This window comes from Leptonychotes weddellii, chromosome 5 (genome assembly GCF_054177405.1).
Source record: "Leptonychotes weddellii isolate Sample4059 chromosome 5, ASM5417740v2, whole genome shotgun sequence".
Classification (NCBI taxonomy): Eukaryota; Metazoa; Chordata; class Mammalia; order Carnivora; family Phocidae; genus Leptonychotes; species Leptonychotes weddellii.
Genome location: NC_138373.1, coordinates 124,122,107 through 124,138,292, shown reverse-complemented (window position 1 = coordinate 124,138,292; position 16,186 = coordinate 124,122,107). Strand labels below are relative to the sequence as shown.

At 35.8% G+C, this 16,186-nt stretch overlaps 1 protein-coding gene across 3 annotated transcripts in view; it reads right to left on the bottom strand.

Moving 5' to 3' along the window:
* Nucleotides 1-5,687, bottom strand: part of SYT1 (synaptotagmin 1) — a 479,618-nt gene extending 473,931 nt beyond the window's left edge. For 2 of the 3 annotated variants that reach the window (XM_081822125.1, XM_081822126.1), the window contains exon 1: nucleotides 5,279-5,686. The gene's annotated coding sequence lies outside the window, so the exon portion shown is untranslated. Of the gene's footprint in view, nucleotides 1-5,278 lie in introns of all 3 variants that reach the window. The other variant, XM_081822128.1, reaches the window with a different exon arrangement.
* Between the last annotated feature and the right edge of the window lie 10,499 nt (nucleotides 5,688-16,186).

Sequence of the window (16,186 nt, the reverse complement as noted above, 5' to 3'; positions counted from 1 at the left end):
TTCACTGGGATGAGGTAAGACCCAAGTTTCAGTACAATATCTGGATTTGATTAATTACATATTTCAACCAAAAATTAATTCCTGACTGAGGCACTTAGCCATATATCTTACCTACAGTATTTGGGGTTATTCTGGCACAGTTGTTATCTGGTATGTGTGATGAAATGTTGTCTTACATGGCTGTTAAGAAATTATACCTTAACCAAATAGTTTCACCAGATTTTTACACTAGCTGAAAAAGGCCATTCTCATTTTGCATGGAAATTTTCCAGCTCCCATTTTGTACAAACAGCTAAGAAATAAAGGGCATTTATTATCTTCATCTGCTTTACAATTTTCCAGAGCTCCTCTTTAACAAAATTACTCCCTATGTGTCTAATTAGTATGTTCAACATACTACATGTGAGACCAATACAGGAATGACCCAGTATATTTTTTTGTATCTCCACAATAGCAGTAACCAAAAAGATGAACTGTGACCTCCCCTCATTTACATTACTGGTAAATTATGGAAACCAGCATGCCTCATAAACTTCCAAGCACTGAGCATTGTAGAGACAAAGGAAGCCCAGAGAGGATAAGAACTAGTTCCACACAACTAGAATTTATAATTAAACTAAATATAAAAATTACAGAAATTAGAGAAATAATTTTTTAAATCTGCTTTGCATTTTTTAAGGATGTGGCAGAAAATTCATTTCTAATACTATTATAAATGTGTTATTTTTATTCTAAATTGGGCTTTAATTTGTTTTAGAACTCTCTTAAATATTGCTTTTAAATTAAGGAGACAGAGATTTTAAAAGGAGGCTTCTTTGCAAAAGGACCTCTATAATTCTATTTAAAACTACACAAATAGCATCTCCAGTGCTTGCTCTCTTGACAACATAGCATATTTCTCATTGTACACACTAAAACAGTAAAGGTTGAAGTTTTATTCATAGATACAAGAAAGGACAGCATGTTTTCTTACTTACAATAGATAGCATGAATATATTTGCAATATAATTTAAAATAAGCTTATTTTCCTATTACTAACACATGAGTAGATTGACGTTCATATGCCCTGCTGCCATAGTTTCTTATAGTCAATATAAAATAGTTCTTCAAGAACTCTTAAAATGGCAGAGAAGCTAAAGGAAAAATACTGTCTTCTTCTAACTGGAGAAATTAAATCCCTGCTTTAAAAAAATGACCATACTTAATGGAGAGGTTTAAATCAAGTTTTCAAAAATACTACAAAAAATATTGATCATACCTAGAGTAATTATTAAAGTATCAATCCACACCCCCTAACCTGAAAAAGCAATGATAGCCATGTCATTCAATTATGTAAAAGATTGGGAACAAATTTACCTTTATGCAAGTGTTCAAAGAAACACCTGATAGAAGCCTTAGAAAAACAAAAAGTTTATCCCTCCTTTATGTCCAAATCATGTGAAAATATGACTTCAGCTTGTTACCTGTATATAGAAGTGCATCTTCTTGTACTGAGAATTTTTTTAAATACTGATTCATATAAAAATAACTTCTTGCCAAAGCCATGGAAAAGCTATATAAAGGGAAAGATCTAGACCCCCTGTTAATTTTGCCTCTGGGCATTCCTAGGCTTTCAACCAAAGAACCATTAAAAGCATCCCCAAGACACTGTTATTTTTCTTTGAATGGTACTTTTTACAGGAGTACTCCCTAGCTTCAGCAGATTATTTGATACTGTCCATTAATCTCTAATCCTTTTAGAAAATGTTACATAATTTAAAAATGTATACACACATATATATATATGCATATATACATCCCTAAATGATAAATACTTATGTATTCAGATGCCATATACTTTACTCCTGTCTCAATAGCTTTGGCCAACCTCAATGGAAAACAAATTCAGCTAAAAAGCATCTCTTATACATTAAACTTTTGATACAGATGGATTTATGACAAGCAAATCATTTAAAAAATTTAAAAATCCACAAGTAGATCAGATATTTAATTTTAGAAAGCATTATTACTTAGCAAAAACACTTGCAAGACCCACACCTACATTATTCTATGGCAGAAAGTCAAACTTTGGTCTTGGCTTTTTGTAATAACAGACCAAATTTGTTCCATTATGTAATCAAACGGTTTTATTTCTGCTTTCCCTCCCCCAAATCATCTAATCACTACCATTAGAAAAAGAAATGTTATGTTCCAATTTGGCATTAATGATATCTCTTCCCGGCTGTTGCACAAACTGGAAATCATAAGAGCCATAAGTATTTCAGGCTCATAGAATTGTCTGTCTTAAGTTGAGTTCTTTAAGATTAGATGTTTCTCAAAACCTGTTCGGGGAATTTCCCTAAATTGATTTAATAAACTGACCTCGAAAGAGATGAATTGATATCATGTCCATGGTGTCTTTAGGTTAACGGGAAGTTCAAATTAACTTTCAGATTTCTAACACATTCTGCATTTATTAATCTTCTATTTCATTTTGCAAATATAATTAAAACAAGCTACTATATTCTAGTTTTATTTTCAGTTAGCACCAAGCCTAATATGCAAATCTTATCATGTAAATACCATGTTATCCATTTTCATATTTCTTGATTAGAACTATCTGATCATTTGACCAAATAGAATAATATTCTCTGTTAGGAAATGAAGCTTCAAACCACTCTGCAACAACTCTCTATTGTGTGGTATTTTATGGAATTAACAGTTTAGGATTTCCTCTGTACAGGAGCAGACTTTAGTTCTGATAAAAATATGTTAAAGTTTAATTACCATATTTGCTCTGAAACATTAATAAGATTTGCTAAGATATTCTTTTTAAAGGAGAAAATATGAAGATTGTATGAAATTATCACACTGGAACATTTTGTGGGATGACAGGGAAATAATTTCCTACAATGTATCATTTCAAGTCTCTCCCAACCCACTTACTATAGATTGGAATTAGTTCTGACTTCTAGAATATAAAGGCTTAATTTTTCAGAAGTATGTGAAAAACTAAATACTTATATGCGTCTCTCTTACATGTCCTTGCTATAATTAACATTTGTAAAGAGAAATGAAAATAATTGTCACAAATCAAGCCCAAACTTTTACCTTTCCTTAGACGGTAGAGAAATAAGCAAACAAAATCTTAATTTGCTCACATGGGAAGTAATTGGGTTTGCTTTTTGTACATCTTTTCATGTCTAAACTTGTTAATTCAGTTGTACACACATGAAGCAATTAAGTGATTGTCCTTTTGTCCTTGTATCCAAAAGGTGGCACCTCTAAAAATTAGGTAGCTTTCAACAGAGATACTACATTAAAAATTAAAAAAAAAAAAAAAAGGCATTTAAGTGTCAAAGCCCTAGACAGAAGATCTTGTTTTTGTGACTCTAGGTAATTCTACTTAGAAAGATAAGTGCCTCAAATGGAAAATGGGTTTAGAAAATATGCATTACATTGATGGTGAATGAAACCAGCTCTTCTCTAAGTCAGTGTATAAACTTATACACTAAAGATATGTGCTGAAAAAAATACTTTCTGGGGTACGTAAATTAGTGTGGAAGAGCAGACAGAGTTAGAGAGAAGATTGCCTTTTCTTATCCCAAGTGTGCACATAGAAAAAAATGTAAGACTTGGCATTTCCCCTGATAAATCAAAGGAAAGGATTCATCTGGACACTAACATCTGCTGGCTTCTCTCTGCTCATGTAGGACCCACTTGGAACGCTTTCCCATTACATTCAACTAGGCACTTCTCTCTACCTCCTCCCATCTGACAATAATCACTTAGCCATCTCTGACGAATAATAGGAAAGGAAAGCTTATATCACTGATGATGGAATTAGATGCTGAAGCTGCTGTCAAGGCTCGTCCAACAAGTACCTTTCACTTGACCTATTGTGCCGGCCGGCAGCCAGGGAACATAGCTGTTTTGCTATCCTTCTCTTTCTTATAATAAGACACGAGAACAAAAACAATTTTCCTTTTAAGATTTTTAAAATTTGAGGCTATCTTCCTACCATTACTTTCAAAACTTTGTTCCAGTACAAGAGGATTCTTGGCCAACTGAGCTTCCATGTGCCTTCCAAATGGAGTACTGAAATTGCATAAACACCATGTTTACATCCATTAAATATTCTCATTAAAGGAAAATAAGGCAAGGCATGAATTTGATATCCAGGCAATAAAATGCAAACATAGAGAAAAGGTAGAATGAAGTGGCAATTCATACACAAAATTAGTTTTAACAGAAAAGTGAAACAGTTGCTTTATTTCACCGAAGGGTTAATATTCAATAAAGTGAAAATCAACATGTACACAAAACTAACTAGAAGATTAGCCTTCTCAAAGTAGAACTCCAAACCTCTTGATAACACTGGTGTCACTTACAAATGTTTTGAAACTTTACATTTTTTGCCCCCCAACAAAAAGGCCATACCAGAGAACCTCCGGAAAGTAATAATCTGTTTTTAATTTTTTTTTCTTTACATGAGAAACCCCTGAAAGTTCAGACATTACCACTGATGGGCAATACCAAATAATCAGTCCCACAGGACAGATGGAAACAGGAAAAATCAGATGGTTAGCACTTAAAAGCAACAACAATTAAGCAGCTGAAAGTGGGTTAGATCAGTGGTTTATTTCTGTTTCGTTTGAAGGAATCAAGTAAGAGGCACAGCCTCTTGCAAGGAGGAGATCAAGTCAAACTTGATGCTTCCCCTCTCTGACAGCCCGGGCTGGGTGGCTTGTCTACTCCCTTTATTCAGTTTAATTGCTTTCTGTACTCTAATTTTCGTAGAGGTTGTATTCTACCTCGGTTCCCCACCCCGGGAGGGGGGGGGTTGTGAAAAAAGAAATCTTTCTCTTTTCTTCACCACCCCCCTCTTTCCTCTGAGAAAAGGCAATCCCCTCCAGGATGAGAAAGAAACCCTGTGCCTTCTTAGGATGGGAGGAGGGTGAAGACGCGAGAGAGACTGAGCGAGGGGCGGGGGAGGTGAGAGATTGAGACTGGGGGTGGGGGTCGGAGAAGAAAGAATGAGAAGGAAAGAGGGAGCAAGAAGATGGGGGGTGCCCAACAGCAACTCCAGGCTCTAAATCACGGGCGCTGTGCAAAGTGCTTTTCCAGGAGATGTACATGTGGCTCAGTGTATTTCTCACAATAGGCAACCCGGGGCTCCCTCCCCAGGTCGCAGCCTCCCACCACCAAAACCCAAGTGTACCGAGAGTAAAATCTTGCGGACGGATTCAAGCAAATGGGCACCTCCGAGGTGGCCACGCTGCCAGTCTCGCTGTCTTACCTGGAGGACCAGAAGGTGGTGCCGGTCTCCGGCCCCACTGCTCTCCCCGCGTGGATCTGTGCAAGACACACGCGTCCTCTTGCTGCCTCTGCTCTTGGAGGGGCAGCCTGCAACACAAAAGGGGTGTGTGGGTGTGGGTGTGTGGGAGGTTTCTCAGGGCCACCAGCTGGTCCCAGCGGGCCACCCTCACCCTGCACACACCCCTTGGGGCGCTGAGCCCCCGTCTCAGTTGAGCACCACCCTGGGGGGCTGGCCCGGGGTGCAGCCTCAAGTTGCCGCTGCTAAGTGCTGCTGCCGCTGCCGCCGCCGGCGCCGCTGCAGGAGGAGGAGGTGAAAAGACACCGAGGGCAGTACTCGGTCTAGAGCATCCCCACACTGCAGCTTCTCCAGGAATCCCTCCAGTGAGGAGGCGGCCGCCCATCAGCTCCCAGCCCCAACCTCCTGATTGGTTCCACCTCGGGTACGCTGCTCCAAGGAGCCAATCCGGGCGCACTAATAATAGGTGGATCCGCTCAGCCAACATCGCCCATCCCAGTTCTGTTAGTGTCTCTCCATCCCCATAGCGGACAGGGACCAGAAGAGGGAGATTCGGGAGGGCTGGGGGAGGGCGTGAACGAAGAGAGGGATAGAGCCCAAGGAGACGGAATCAAGGGCATCTGATAAACCCTTTGGGTAGGCTCAGGGATGCCCTGCAACCTGTTCAGCAAGCCATAGGCACAAGAGAAGGAGACAGCATAATACAAAGCTTTTCCCCCCTTTCTTTTCTTTCTTTCTTTCTTTCTTTTTTCTTTTTTTTTTTTTAACTTTCAATCAAAACCTGCTCTGATACTGAGCATGCCCAGAATGCAACAGCACCCTAGGAGTTCCGATGTGTGTGGGCTCGCAGGCTGTGGGTTTTTGAAAAGGTGGGAGCGGGGAAGGAGAGGCAGAAGTTTGTCTTTGGCCATTTGACCCAGCAGAGTTGCAAAAGCAGAGCAGGGCGGGGGATATGAAAGGATCCTCAAACTGAGACACAGGGAGGGGGTCCTCTGGGCTAATCATAGTATTCTGTCGGGCTTCTGGGGTGGAAGTGGTGGGCAGGATAATCTGAGTCTTGCTAGATGGATGCCTGCAGACTTTTCGTGAAGGGTGCTGTGGACCAGCAATGCTGGGGAAGATCCGTCCCATAGGTGGGGCCGGGGAGCGCGACTCCACCCAGCAGCTGCGGCAGCCAGGCGGTGGAGAGTGCACTGGGAGTTTCCACTGCAGCCACCACTAAGTTTGTAGACTTGGGCCAAGTGCGACCCTGTTGGGAATGCAGTTTCTGTCAGTCTCCTCCCCCACCTCTCTCCACCCTCCCCAGCACAGTGACGACAAAGCATGGGTTCCCTCCCGCCTTCCTCTTCTTCCCCGTGAACGATTCTGCTCGGAAGTAAGAAGCTTTTCCCTTGTGAGAGCGGTGCTGACCTGATTGTCTCTAAGCTCTAGGGCAATTTATAGCTTGGTAATACCATACCAAGAGATACCAAACTGGGAGGTTCAGAGAGTGGGGGAAGGGACAGCGAGCTAGGTGAGGGGCGGAGCGGAACCTGGCTTCAGATAGGAGCAAATCCATTCTCTGCTCCACAGGTGAAAGGCTTTCAAAAGGCAGAGAAGTTTTTCCCTTTCTCCCTCACTGACCTTGCTTTATGGCCTTTGAACCCCTGATTCGTTTTGTTTAGAAATCCCAGCAGTTGGTGTAAACCTGATCAATAGCTATAAATGAGAACTCTCCTAATTGGGCTCTCTATTTTACTGACAAGAGTATCATGGCATCTCAGGTAAGGACATAAATAGCTATCTCAATTCCCCAAACCCATCCACTTTGAACTGGAGTTTCATTAACATTGGTTTGCAAAGGTAACTGTAGCAAGAATTCAATTAACAGTAACACATTTCTTGAAGTTTTAATTAAATCTCTCCTATTTATGTAATCTTTAAGATTAAGATACTTATTCTAAGTGTAGGGTAAGAGAAGACAACCTTGATATAAACTAATCCTTTTAATGACAAATACTTTGAGTATCCTGCCAAATTGTAATTTTATGTAAATTATTATCTTCCATTTTCTAAAATATTTCTCAAATCTTATTTTAGAAAAGTTTCGTAGTGGGAGAATTGAGGTAATAGATGTTAATTTAAAATAAATTTTAAGTATTTGATGGGGAAAAATGGGGGAGGGGGAGGAGGAGAAAGATAAGAATAATAAATTACCTCTTTAATATGTTTTCCAATAAATGTCTTTGTATGAGAGGATCATTATAATATCCACTTAAAAGAAATCTTTATTCTAAAAATACTCCCAGCACAATGTCTAGATCCCACTTATTAAAAGCTACATGATTTTAATAATTGCATCCAACAGCTGCATGTAGAAGCAAGTAAACTAATTTTAGAAGAAATTAGTAAGTAGAATATGAATCCAGTTTAGTTATCTCTGTTCCAGGCTCTGGTCCTACCAATATTTTAGCCAATTTCTTTTCCTGTCTACCACCCTACCTCGTATCATACCCAACAAACATTCTCTCTCAGTGATTAGAATCCTAGACAACTTAAATGGCATTAGATGTTTGTATCTCAAAGTTCCTCGAAGGAGACTATTGGCTAACAAGAAATGGGTTTTACTTGTATACTGAGATTAAATTTACAATTAATACCATTTCTGTTCATGAATATTAAGAAGACTCTACTAACATACTGGATGTAGATAGACTCTAGTTTTTGCAAGAATAAGATTTTTATTCTCTCTCCTATTCTTATGTTCTTCCCAAACTCTGGGGATAGGCTGAAGACCTCTACCTGGTACTATGAGGTTGACATCACCTCTTTGTCCTTTATAGAAGACTTATCTCCATTAAAGGAAAGATCAGGTCATTTGTCCTTTTCTAATTTCATTTCTCAGATACTCTTTAACCTAGACCCCAAGCTACTGACATTTAATTTATCCCTTCATTGTATGGGATTTTTAAAATATTATTTGCTATTTTAAAAGTGTTTTCATCTGTTTTGCTTAATGTTTTGCTTCTCCGTTCTTTGCTTTAAAAAATACTATTTTTCATTTTTTCTTCACATTTTTTGCTCTAATTAAGATCTCATTTCATCATTTTCTTTACTCATTTTTCAATGGATTCATTTATTTACAACTTTAATGTTCCCTTTGCCATCTATTTTAGGCTACTCAATCAGAATAGAAACTAAATTGGATTGGGGCACTGAGGAGAAAAGTGTGTCTTATGTCAAGTGTGGGAACTAGATACTTTAGAAACTAGAAATTCATTAAGTGTAAACCTAGCCAAGGCTTTCTGTAGACCACAGAAATGATACATAAGAGAGGTACCAAGAAAATTCTCCATGTTGGTGTAAAGGCTTGTATATCCTATACAGTGGTACTATAGAGTTCCATTTAATCAAGATTTGCACATGTCATTAAACATTATACCTTTAATAACTCATTAGTTGTCTGGTAAAATCCATTCATAACTATCATTTTGTGAAAAAAATGAAACAATAATCAAGTTTTCTAAATTTTACCTATTGTTTGTATAAATTTATAGCTATTTTTTAAATTTTATGTTTATATCCTTTCTGCCATTGCCTTTCAAGATACAGCTTTTTTTTTTTTTTTTCTTTTTCCTTCTTTCTTTCCAGGACAGAGAATTGATTAAGTGTTTGTTTTCTGGGGCAAGAATTTGGATAGAATTCCAATTTCACCACTAATTATCTGTATGATCTTGAAAATGTACAAAACCCTTTCCAAGCCTCCATTTTCTCATCTATAATATATACATAAAGATACAACCTATATCCTTAAGTTTTCTTGTGAAAATAAAGCAGTGCCCATAAAGTGCTGGGTCCATGCACATATCCAGGACTTAAAGATATTAACCATTATTATTATTTTATCATTATTGTCACTGCTACTACTGTACTTTTTCAGATTTCTAATTTCTAGATTTGATTTTCTCCCACTGTTCAGTCTATTTAAGCCAATAGTGAGGTGTACACTCTTCACCTGTGAACATTGACGTTAGAGGAAAATTAAATCCATATTATAAGAACGTGCTTATACATAAAATGTCAATGATTATCTATCTGGCATATGTTAGTCTTAGACTGTAATCTTTTAGGAAATGAATAATTTTATTTTTAGAGAATATGCACTTAAGTATTGTTTTTTCATTAAAATTTAGTTTATATTACTTTTTTAAATTAAAAAAAATTAACTCTAGTGCTAAAAAACTCATGAACACTGTGTTTTTGTTTTCTAGCAAACAAGTGGACCCATCCACTTGTTTTAATGACACTTAAAGGCGAGGAACTACCCACTCTGTTTTCCCTTCCACTCCTTTTTCTCAAGATCATTTGGCCTCTCAGTACTGCTAATAATTTTATAGCTAACTGGTAAGGATAAAAACATCAGGGCTCTCTGTATCAGAATTAGATAAAAAGAAATTAACCACATGGATTTTTTTAAACTGGGCACCCACAATGTTAAATAAAGAGAATTCAGAATTGAGCTAGGGGGAAAAAAATGAATACAGATGGAAGTCAAGTCACTGGGGCAGAGAGTAAGAGCCCCGTAATAGAACTATAATACTTTACAATTTCCAAAGAAAAGAAAATAAAGAGCTAGCAGTATTCAATGTGGCTTTATAAAAGCCTTTTCTTAAAGTTATGACTAAGAAAATATTGGAAATGAAAAGGAGGACAGTGACTCAAAAAGTAATATACTGTGTCAGGCTATTGAGGTTAGCAAGGAAAATATTATTTAGGTGAATCTATCTCAAGGGCAAAATAAAAGTAGTTTGAGCTAATGTTAGCTAAAGGTCTGAGAAAGAAAACGAGTGATATATTTTTCGAATACTTTATTTTATAAGAAATATATTGTGGTGAAAATAAGTTTGCTAAAAGAGCAAGAGCAACATTAAATTTTATATTAATTTCCTCTGAAATCAGAGGGAAGATTTCTATTAAATGAATATATAGAAAATCATAGTTCAACTGCTTCATTCGTCTTATGTGAAAAAAGTTTGTCCAGAGAGATTAAATCACTTACTTAAAGACATGGAAAGAGTTATTTGTGATTGGATTCATATAGAGGAATAAGAAAGAAAAAATCTTGTCATTTGTACTATTACTCTAGCATAAAATTTTTAACAAGGAAATAAGAACAACTTTAACCCTGCTTAAAAAGTTCCTTAGATCTTAATTTCATATAAAGAATACTATGAAGAGATATATTTACTTATAATGAATCAATCAATAAATAAAAAATAAAAAGTTTATTTGTGAAGCAATTGTTTGGAATTAAATACATACACACACATATATTTTAAATATAAATATGTCCAAATATTCCTCTAGAGAATTCACAAAATCCCATATAATCTAATATACCTCAAAGTTTAATAATAATAATAATCCCATATTGAGTGTTCCTAACCACCACTTTTAATATTATTACTAAAGGAAAAAAAAATCAGTCCTATCTCAGAATATTACAAAGATATTTTCAAAATCAGCGTATTTTATAATGGCAATATTTTGTGTTTATGTAGTATTTTTATCCATATCATCTTAATCTCATAGCCCTCTCATGTCATTCTATTGTTTCCACTTAACAAAGGATGAAATTGAGGGTCAGATTGTTTGAAAGGTCTCCTAATTACAGAACAATTAAGGGTAACAGGAGTGTAACCTGGAAGCTCTATCCATTTCTTTACCCATTCTCTCTCTGTGTTATCTGCAATGGTAGTGTGAGAGCATGCACCGATGGCAGGCAAATCTAGAATGGAGCATACCTAGGACTAGGTTCAGGGTGGGCTAGTAAGCATGAACAAAATTTGGAGCAATCGGGCAAAGGTAGCTATTTTTTTTATATTTTATTTATTTATTTGACAGAGAGAGACACAGCAAGAGAGGGAACACAAGCAGGGGGTAGTGGGAGAGGGAGAAGCAGGCTTCCTGCTGAGCAGGGAGCCTGATGCGGGGCTTGATCTCAGGACCCTGAGATCATGACCTGAGCTGAAGGCAGACGCTTAACGACTGAGCCACCCAGGTGCCCCCAAAGGTAACTATTTTAATTCAATGATCTGAAAAGGTTTTCCCAAGAGATGAAAGACCTCTGGTGGTATTAGGTTAAAGTAAGAATTTAACATTAGTGGTGTTGAGCAAATGAAGAGCAGATTCTGTGCATGTCTAATAGATCAGAAGACCGTGGAATTGATTTGGAGGAAGTCAATGAGAAATTCAGAAACCAGGTAGCAATAGACCAGTAAATAACAGTAATTCAGGAAATTAACTTTGCTGTGCTGCCTATTCCTAAGGCTATAGATTAGATATTTGTTGGTAAGAGAGTGACTGTAGTAAAAACTGAAGTATATACAACTGAGATTTCCATGATTTGATTTCTTAAATGATGTGTCTACAAGATGCAGCTTTCTTAGGTCTTTTATCTAACTAAGGTTGAATGTTTTGGCATGTCTAATGTAAACATTCATGCTAAAAGAATTAAGAACTTCATATCATCTATTCAATGATTATTGCTTATAATTATTTTATTCTTTTCAAAATGCCTTGATTTTTCTGCTTAAGTATGGGTTTCTCAACAATCCATATGTTTATACTTTCATTTAAAATGATGAGTTTTCAAAATATTAAAAAAATGAACTGGATTTTTTTGTTTAATCTCAATTAGAATAGATGTGCTTAATCTCAAACTTTACATACAGAATTTTTTTATATTATGCTTTAAATTTTTGTGACATTTTATCTGTTTGCAAACCACATATTGAACAGTGCCAAGTAAAAAAATGATTAAGCAATCTGTATTGTTAATATCCCCAGAAATTAACATTTAATTTTTAAATATAAATTGTTTGTGGTTCAATTATAGTATTTTTTCCTTAAATAATTATCTTAAAGAACTATTTCTTTATACTACCTCAAGCCTTTTTCAGGGAACCCATCATAAGGTAGAAATTTATTTCATATCCTTTCTTCATTAAAAATATTTCTTCTGAATGCCTTACAATATTTTTTGTTTGTTTGCTCTTTGCAAAGTTCTTAGAGGTTTAAGTTGTTTATCCTTTATAATTACAAGCTTAAGGTTTAACAGGGAATTAGCACATGAAGCTTATGGGAAGTTGTTGCCTGTTTACTTATTTCGGTAGGTCTGTAGCCAACAGTCTGGTTATGGGTCTGTGAGTGTTACTGGGGGGAAAAACCTAGACATGGGATAGAGAGATACAAGGACAAACTAGAAACTGAGAATATTTGTTACACATCTGTCAGATTCTGTCTGACATCTGAGCATATGAACCTTCAGTGAAAAACAGCTACAGCTTTACTTCTGTCTTCCATATGTCACACGAGTACCTCTGGACCAACTCTTTTTTGGCATCATACATAGAAGCTTCTGGAAAACAGTTTGCACCTTGACACACTGATACAAAACTATGTGAGAGATGTATATGAAATAAAGAATATGTAATTTGCAAATTATGTTTCTGTATGCCAACAGTCTTAGAAGAAATGAATTTACCAAGTTTTCTAGATAAATGGCCAATATACAAAAATATATTTCTATATATAAGAAACAAATAGAAGTGACATTTAAGGGGTTCTTGGGTGGCTCAATCTGTTAAGCATCTGTCTTATGCTCAGGTCATGATCTCAGAGTCCTGAGATCGAGACCCCACGTCAGGCTCCCTGCTCAGTGGAGAGTCTGCTTCTCCCTCTTCCTCTGCCCCTCCCCCACCCCTGCCATCACTGTGCTCTGTCTCAAATAAAATCTTAAAAAAAAAGAAGTGACATTTAGTATGATACCATTTATGATAACATCAAGAGATATTAAACACCTAAAAATAAATCTAACAAAATATAGGTATAATCTCTACATTAAATATTATACATTGCTGAGAAAAATTTAATGAAACCTAAATAAATGGAAAAAAATGTACCATATTCTTGTATTGGAGGAGTAAATGTTGTTAAGGTGTCAATTTGTCCCATATTGATTTATAGATCCAATTTAATACTAATTTTAATGTAACTTGGCAAGCTAATTAAAAATTTATATGCAACTCTAAAGGTTTTATATTTTCCATGAAATTATCAAAGAAGTTCAACAGAGTTGAAAGTCCTACATTACTCAATATGAAACTTTTTATAAAGTTTCATATTCATAATATTCACTTTATTGATACAAGAACAGACAGTCCAATAGAACTGAAAGTACAGTCCAGAGACGTATGTATATATACAGAGAGAGAAAATCACCTAATTTGTAACAAAGGCACATCATTAATTCGGGGGGGGAAGGATTTATTTTCAACAAATGATGCTAAATGGAAATAGATCATAGACCTAAATGTGAAAGGAAAAACAGTAAAACTTCTGGAATAAAGTATAGGAGAATGTCATGATGAGTTTGAGATAAAGAATTCTTTTTTTTTTTTTTTAAGATTTTATTTATTGGGGCACCTGGGTGGCTCAGTCGTTAAGTGTCTGCCTGTCTTCGGCTCAGGTCATGATCCCAGAACCCTGGGATGGAGCCCTGCATCAGGCTCCCTGCTCGGCAGGAAGCCTGCTTCTGCTTCTCCCTCTCCCACTCCCCCTGCTTGTGCTCCCTCTCTCACTGTGTCTCTCTTTGTCAAATAAATAAAATCTTTAAAATTTATTTATTTGTCCGAGAGAGAGCACAAGCAGGGGGAGTGGCAGGCGGAGGGAGAAGCAGGCTCCCCTCTGAGCAGGGAGCCTGATGCGGGACTAGATCTCAGGACCCTGGGATCATGACCTGAGCCGAAGGCAGGTGCTTAACCGACTGAGCCACCCAGGCATCCCAAGATAAAGAATTCTTAAATGGAGTACAAAAAATGCTAATCAGTAATGGAAGCATTGACAAAGTCGACTTCATTAAATTAAGAACTCCTGATCGTGAAAAGACATCATTAAAAGAGCGAAAAGGCAGAACACAAGTTAAAAGAAATCATTTATAATTCATATATCTGACAAAGGACTTAAATCCAGAACAACAGAGTTTCTAGCATCTTAGAACAAACTAATAATTGTTAAAGGAAAATACTGACAAATTAAACTTCATCAATATTAAACATTTCTTTTAAAGAAACAATAAATTGAATAGGCAGGCCACACATTGTGAAAAAAAAATATTCACAAATATATACCTGATTTATGTCTAGGATATATTAAAAATTTCTACAACCCAAGAATAAAAAGACAGCTAACAATTTAAAAATGGGTACAGAGTTCAACAGATACTTCACATAAGAAAAAAAGTCTAATAAGTATATGAAAATACTCAAATCATTGTGATAAGAAAACTGCAAATTAAAATTTCATGAAATGCCCCTATAAAACCACCCAACAAAAGTGCAAGAGCAGATTACTTTAATGGTTAATTATACCAAACTTTTACAGAAAACTTAACTCAAGTTCTTCTTTAACTCTTTCAAAAGTTGTAAGAGGATACACTTTCTTCACATATTCTATGAAATTAATCTCATAAAAGCCAGACATTACAAGAAAACTGACCAATATCTTTTCTGAACAAAAATCCAAAAATCCTGGACAATAAACTAACAAACTGAATCTGGTAGCCTACTTACAGGATCATACACCATGACCAAGTGGGATTTATTCCAGGAATGTAAGAGTAGTTGAACATACAAAAATCAATATAACATGCCCCATTAACAAAGAAAGGCAAACAACAACCAAACGAAAAACAAACAAACAAAAAAACCCCACAAAAATATGATCATCTCAATTGATTCAGAAAAAACATTTCACAAAATCCAACACCATTTCATGATAAGATTCAACAAACTAGGAATAGAAAGGAACTTTCTCAACAAGATAAAGGTTATTTATAAGTAACCCATATCTAACATAATTATCAAAGGTGAAAAACTGAAGCTTTTCCCTTACAATCAGGAAAAAGACACTTTTGCACTTCAACATTGTATTGTAAGTTATAGCCTACACATTTAGGCAAGAAAAATAAATAAAAGGCACCTAAATTGGAATAGAAGAAGTAAAATCACTTTTATTCGCAGATGATACTATCTTATATATATAAAATCTTAAAGAATCCACAAATGCAACTATTAGAGTAATGAACAAATTGAAACAAAGTTGCACAATACAACATCAACACACAAATATTATTTACATGTATATACATTATCAATAAACAATCCAAAAAAGGAAATTTAAAAAAGAATTCCATTTATAACAGCATTAAAAAGAATAAAATTCTCAGGAATAATTTTAAAAAGGAAAGTATAAAACTTGTACACCAAAACCCACAAAACACTGATTAAGTAAGTCTTAAAAGACCTAAATAAATGGAAAGATGTATCATATTTATGGACTGGAAGACTTAATTTTGTTAAAATGGCAGTACTCCTCAAAGCAATCTACCGAATCAATGAAATCTCCAACAAAGTCCAATGACCATTTTGCAGAAATGAAAATCTGATTCTAAAATTAATATGGGGTTTCAAGATCCTCTGAGTGGCCAAAATAATATCAAAAAAGGAAAACAAAATTGGAGAACTCACATTTCCTGATTGTAAAACTAACTACAAAGCTACAGTAATCAAACTTAGTGTAGCACTGACATAAAGATAAGCATACAAACCAATGAAATAGACTTGAGAGTACAGAAATCAAGCATCTATGGCCAATTGATTTTTGACAAGGGTGCCAAGACCATTTATACGGGAAAGAGCAGTGTTTTCAATAAATGGTACTAAGAGAACTATATAACAATGTACAAAAATAATGGATTTGTATCCTTACCTCACAGCGTATAAAATTAACTCAAAATGGATCAAAGGTCTAAAGTTAAGAGTTAAAACTATC